This window comes from Sinocyclocheilus grahami, unplaced genomic scaffold (genome assembly GCF_001515645.1).
Source record: "Sinocyclocheilus grahami isolate Dianchi unplaced genomic scaffold, SAMN03320097.WGS_v1.1 scaffold53.1, whole genome shotgun sequence".
Classification (NCBI taxonomy): domain Eukaryota; kingdom Metazoa; phylum Chordata; class Actinopteri; order Cypriniformes; family Cyprinidae; genus Sinocyclocheilus; species Sinocyclocheilus grahami.
In genome coordinates, this window is record NW_015505232.1 from 1717211 (window position 1) to 1723971 (window position 6761).

General features: G+C 38.0%; 1 protein-coding gene across 1 annotated transcript in view; it reads left to right on the forward strand.

Annotated features, from left to right (window-relative positions):
• kirrel3a (kirre like nephrin family adhesion molecule 3a) overlaps positions 1 to 4497 on the forward strand; it is a 149204-nt gene extending 144707 nt beyond the window's left edge. The window contains exon 17 of the mRNA XM_016269589.1: positions 3317 to 4497. The gene's annotated coding sequence lies outside the window, so the exon portion shown is untranslated. The remainder of the gene's footprint in view (positions 1 to 3316) is intronic.
• The last annotated feature ends 2264 nt before the right edge of the window (positions 4498 to 6761 follow it).

The window sequence follows — 6761 nt, forward strand, 5'->3', positions numbered from 1 at the left end:
CACAGAATCTAATAAAGCAGAGTTGTAGGAACTCTTGCTCTCTGACTTTTTCAGAATTCCTTGCCATGTTCTTTTTCTTTACAAGGGTCCATTATAGAAATGTTCACAAATGGACCTGTTGTCATACTGACTGACTGCATGTCAGATCTCCAGAGCCCAAGTTTTCATTATACCCTCTGGTAATTGAGAAGTACTGGGGCATTTGGTAGAATGTGCATGCTAATTCGTTTAATGAATGCTGTTTGGCTAGACTTCAGTCTGGAACTTTTCAGCCTTTCAGACCATTTCAAAAGCTCAATATTTCAAGGACTTGTTAGGATCTTTGCAAATTGCACATTTAAGACAAAGCATCCTTCAAAAGTCATATTTGCTAAGGCAAGCGTAACTAACCAGAAATGGAAACTTTGCTTTGTGACTGCCTACTGAGTCGCATTTACAGAGAGGAACAAATTTATCAAAGATAAAACAACATCTACTTTCCTTTAGATAAGTATGACTTACAATAAAAATAATATTTTGAGATACTATATTATAAATGGATTGTCTTGCAACAGTAAAACTAACCTACATCATTTAGAAGAAAAAAAAATGACCCAAGGGTTTTTAGGATTTTAGACTTTGCGCCAAAGATTTATGAATTTCTTTCTTTTATTCTTTACCATCAATATTAAACGTATGCATGTAACTCGTTGAATTTACAGTACATAAATGGTGAATCGTGGGCTTGCTGAACACACTGTTGCTTGTAGGAACTTTTGCAAAAAGATGACAGTTTCTTAGGGAAATAAAGAACTTTTCCGAAGAGAATGCAAAGTTTCTCATGGGAATACAAAACTTTAGCAAAGAGAACGCAAAGTTTCTTATGGGAATACAAAACTTACGCAAAGAGAACCAAGTTTCTCGAGAGAATGCAAATTTACATTTACCTTTCTCAGGTAAATGTAAAACTTGTGCGAGAGAACTAAATACGAGTGCTGTTTACAAACTAGAATATCATAGCGACTTGGAAACAGGCTCAGTCCAGTTGCTTTGAGTTTTGCACTGGCACCAGTCAGATTTTCTTCAGAAAATGTAAAAATCGAGTTGATCATCTTGTTTTCACCTGCCTTAACAATCTCTCCATGGCAAAACATGGCATCATCATCTCTCAGTCTTCAAATATTCCATTCCATCCAGTATGATTAAGCCATTGGCCCTCAGTCGAGATTCAGAGATGTTCGGCCTTGACTGACAGCATTGAAAGTCAATTATTGATTATTTCACCTCAGCATTCCCACAAGACCGCTAGGATTAAAAAGAGAGAGCGAGAGATATATGTTATCTATATAGAAACTGGCCAAAATTCAAATGTGAGTGAAATTTATGGAGAGATTATTTCACATATTTAATGCCGACATGAATCGTCAAGGCCCATTTAATTAGCTGATAACAGGATTTGACTGTTTATGCTGGAGATGACTGTTTCACACCACTAAACCATGTAATCTTCTTAGTGTGGGACAGTTATCAGTCTGTTCCCTAATTTCCACGTCACGCTGCCTATAATTAGTGTGAGCTGAACTTGACCTTGGCTTTTTACAGCTTACAAATACATGAGAGGAACATTACAGTTTCTTTTTACTCTTTCCCTCATTTTGCTTTGAATTCAAGTTGAAAGTATATACTGTAAAAGTCCTGTAATATATAAATAATTGCTTGTTAAAATGAATAATTGTGCTAACAGACTTGGGATAAATAGATTAATTTGATGACAAGCTTCATGGAAACATCCAGCGAAATGCCTACAAAAACAATGAGAAAAACAAAAAGAGAAAGCGATTCATTTGATGTGTTAATGATTCATTGACTACTTTGGGGCGAGAATTCATTAAATGGTTTATTTAGCGTGGCATTTCAGTGCTAAAAGCCTGTTTTGTCTGATTTCCTCACATAATAGAAAAGGTAATTGTGATTTCTTATCTCACAATTCAGACTTTTTTTTTTAAACTCAGAATTATAAGATTAAAAGTCACAATTACCTTATGTGCAACATTTTTTTTATTTTCTTCTTTTCAAGCGTGCTAATTTCAAGTTCAATCTCAAAATTCTGATATTTTTCTCGCAATTCAGATTTTCTTGAGGTATTTTGAGGTATAAACTCAGAATTGCAAGATAAAAAGTTGCACTTTCTTTTTTTTTATTCCCTTGCAGAAAGAAATTCTGACTTTTTTCTTGCATTTATGAGAAAAGTAAGAATTGGGAGTTTTAACCTCAGAATTGCAAGTTTAAAAGTCACTATTACTTTTTTTTTTTGAGGTTGAAAACAAGCTTTATTTATTTAGTTTATATCTCACAATTCAGACTTTTCTTCTATTGCAAGTTATAGCTCGCAATTAAGACTTTTTCCCTTAATTGTAAATGTATATCTTGCCTTTCATACTTTATTTTTCTCAGAATTGTAAGAAAAAAACTGAATTGTGTGAGAAAAAGTCACAATTACCTGGCAGATACACTGGGAAAAAATGATTTTTTTGAAATTTTAAGGTAAGTGGTTGCAATCAATTTATTTTTGCTACATTTAAATAAACAAATTTAGTTGACTAACTTTCAACTTTTTTATTTAAATGTAGCTAAAGTCAATTGTTTGCAACCCACTTTCCTTAAAAAAAATGTAGTATAATTTTTTTCAGTGTATAAGCTTCCATAAGCCTATACTATAAGTGCTGGCATCATTTACATATACATGGTCACTCTTTTACCTATGGCTCATTTGCATAAAAAATGTGCGAATAATTCAATGATTGATGAAATGTATTTATGTATTTCTATTAGGATCCAACCAACGGATATTACAGTGTGAACACCTTCAAAGAACAGCCGACCCCGACCATATCCCTGACAGCCAACCAGAACACAGAGGTCCGAAACCCCGCCACAGCAACCCTCGGAAAACACCGCGTCCCCACCGGCATGTCTTACACCAACATTTACAACACACTGGGCGCCGGTCCCAACCGCCTATATGACTACAGCCAGCGTTTCGTTCTGGGAATGGGCAGCAGCTCCATCGAGTTGTGCGAACGTGAGTTTCAGAGGGGATCGCTCAGCGATTCCAGCTCGTTCCAGGACACGCAGTGCGACAGCAGCGTCAGCAGCTACAGCAAGCAGGACGGATACGTGCAGTTCGACAAAGCTAGCAAAGCCTCGGTGTCGTCTTCGTCCCACTACTCACAGTCATCGTCCCAGAACTCGGACCTAACTCGACCGCTACAGAAACGAATGCAAACGCATGTTTAACTAAAGGACTGAACGTCATACGTGCTTTTGGACACTAGAGGTGAGTCACCTGTGCTTCATGCATCATTCGTGAACAAATCCAAACGTCGCAAGCTTGGAAAGACAATAGTGACATTTCAAGCTAATTTTTCTGTATATTTTGAAAAGTAACGTGTTTTTTAGATCTCATGTTGTTTGTGGAAGACTTGCGAGTTTGAAAACTGAAAACGAGAGGGAAACCAAACCTTGGACGTCGTTTCATATCATGACAATCAGGAGTCCATCCACATTGACTATATCACGGTGAGCCGATCTAATCTGTTCCATGCAGGAACTTGGAACTGTGGGAGAACCTTGAGGGTTGTGTTAGTTTTTTTCTTAACAAGGAGCCAAACTTGGGCCGTTTAGCAGTTCTTCTACTGTGGCCCAAAGCACAAGGGTGTCTGTTCAATGCCAACCCCAGTGTTTCTCTGCTGATAAAGAGATCTAAACGAGGATGAATTATCCTCCGGAGGTCGTCGCTCAATTATCATTCTGTGCTTTTCTAAGGATTCTGTAAGATAGATTTCACTTGTGTGCACTAAACTGTTTTTTATTACATCTCTCTTCTCCTTATGTGGTCTCTCGTCTTTACGATTTCTTGCTTTGTGATTTTTTCCAACGCAATGCGAATGTGTAAAAACACACATGGCCAAACTGCATGTGTGGAGAGTTCTTCAGGAGCTTTGCTAACGTGGACAGCATAGTTTACATGCCAGAGACCAGAATGTAAATCCCAGTACTTTATTTTCTCAATGCGTATTAAATGTGAGCTTATCATTTCAACACTTCATGGATAATAAATGTGTTTACGTGCGTACATGTCCTGTGAATTCAGACGCTCTGATGTTAGAAGCTTCTTTTATACCTCCAAACAATGTGTTGTTGTTGTTGTTCTATACATCATTGCGCATAAACTCCACATTCTGGTGGGAGTATGATTCAATTCTTTTTTTGTTCTGATGTTCTGTTTATTTTAAGGCTGCCATATGTTTAAGCTCACTGTTTTAAGTAAGCTTCTCTTTCCCGCAACCCCCCTGAATGTCTGGCGTAAACGTTTACATCACTTAATTGGTTCAGGAAGTGCCTCCCGTCGACGGATGAGCCTGCAGAACATTCAGAGTGAAACTTTAACTGTGCATCAGAGCAATTACACTGATCAAATAATCATGATTACAAAATAAGTGTTGAATAAAACAGTGTGTGGGAAAGCTGTGTGGTCATTAAAACTGAGGCGGCATCTTTTTTTTTTTGGTCCATCAAACCTTTTTTATGAAAGGAGGGATTTCCTGTCAAGTCGGATTATGTCAACAGCGGGTCACCTCAAATGTACCAACTGAAATATGCATGCTGTAAAATGAATAGGTTATGAAAGTTTTAACTAATGCTTCCTGTAATTAGTTAGATATCGAACTTAAAGTTAACTAAACTTATAATTTTAAGTCAAGCATGAACATTTTAAGTTGATACAATGCATTATTTCTTATTTCAATGTTGAATTTTAAGTTTTAATAACTAATCAGTGGGAGGACATATCAGATTTTCCTTGCTCTTTTAAAAGAATGATGTACTATTTAAGCAACACCAAGTACTGACAGCGAGAAAAAAAGACAACAAGATATAACACAATAATCAGAATATATAGTTATGTGCAGCTCGATTTAGCTTACTCCGCACAATGGCACAGATATAAAAACATGAGTGACCAAATTTCTTTTCACTCTATGCAACTGGTTAAGACAATGTCAGATTTGAACAAATGGATTTTATTCACTTCATTGCATTTCGTATGTAAATGCATTCGCTACCGTTCCAGGAGCTGTGCTCACTGCTGAATCTTCAGGGACACGACTAAGGAAATTCAATAAAAAAAGACTGCAATGAGGAATAAAACCAAAGCAAGTAGCTACAATTCCCTTAAAATTCTACTAAGTTATCCTCAGCAGCTATACGCTTAAACAAACATGAAGCATAGCCTTTGACACCTAGTGTGGTCCAAATCATGAGCAAATGACTCATGTGAGCCGGTTCTTTTTAGTGAATCAAAAACTTACCGTGCAGCCAGGGTAGTCAGATTCCCGAACGATTGACTTTCATGAGTCAGTTCTTTTTAGTGAATCAACAACATAAAGGGCAGCAAGGGAAGTCTTATTCCCAAACAAATGACTCGCATGCCCTGGTCCTTTTTGGTTAGTCAAAAACATACAGCAAGGCCAGGGCATGCTGATTTACAAATAAACGACTCTCATGAGTTCTTTTTAGTGAATCAACAACACAAAGCACAGCCAGGAAAGTCTGATCCCTAAGCAAATGGCTCTTGTGCCCTGGTTCTTTTTAGTGAATCAAAACATATAGCTCAGCAAGGGTAGTTTGATTTCTGAATGAATGACTCCCGTGAGCCGTTTCTTTCAGAAACTAAACCATACAGCACGGCCAGGATTGTCTGATTCCCAAGCGAATTACTCTAATGAGCCGCTTCTTACATTGACAGGGCTATACAATACGGTTCCTGGAGGGCCAGGACCAGCAGATTTTAGTTATAACCCTAATTAAAAACCCTGCTTGTAATTATTCGGTTATTCTGAAGACTTTCTGGGTTGTAACTGAATCCACGAATGGAACTGAAAAGCCCTGAGTTATAGAAAATAGCCTGTATTTATAAGTCAACTACCCTTAACCTACATTAAAAAACTCAACAATGTTGTTCATTGTTAGTTCATGATATGGCTAATGCATACTTAAGTGTAGAAAACGCCCACGTTAGAGTCTTTAAATACAACATATTAATCCTAAGGACTGTTGAGATCATTCTATTTATATCTGATCTGAATAGACCTTGAATAAAGCAGCAGTCAAACACAGGGTCAAGGAAATGCAAATCTGATATAATCTCTCCGCGATAGCATTAGTGATATTTCATAAACCCTTCAAACACAAATGAGTTCTGCTGTGGATTTAATCCATCATCTTGGCTTTTAAACGTTGGCCCGACCAAGACGGATCTATCTTGAAACTAAATGGACTTCAAAGGATGATCTTACTCGAGGTACAGAGCCTCGTGTTTGCACTGGATTAAATTACAGTCCTTGTTGCTTCCGGCTTTGTCATCTTAATCGAAAGTCTAGTCACACACTTGGTAAGTGCAGCTATTTGGAAAAGCCTTCATCAGCACATTCTTCAGTAGGCCGTGCTGTGTGTGTGTGGGAGCCCTGAGTGCTGGAGCTGAATTTGCCTATCTGTTGTGACCAGCGCTGAGTAAATTACTTCTGCAACCACTTTCAGGATGCATCTATTGATTCTGCACACGGCCAGAAGTGATGTCAGCTTAATGCTTCAATTTACCCCAATCCACACTGCACACAACTTCTTAGCTCGCGCCTTGAACTTTATCGCCACTGCCCACGTGAGGTTGCGGAATGCGGACACGGGCGCAGCGGCCTAAGGGTCTGTGCGCGTGCTCGCAATGA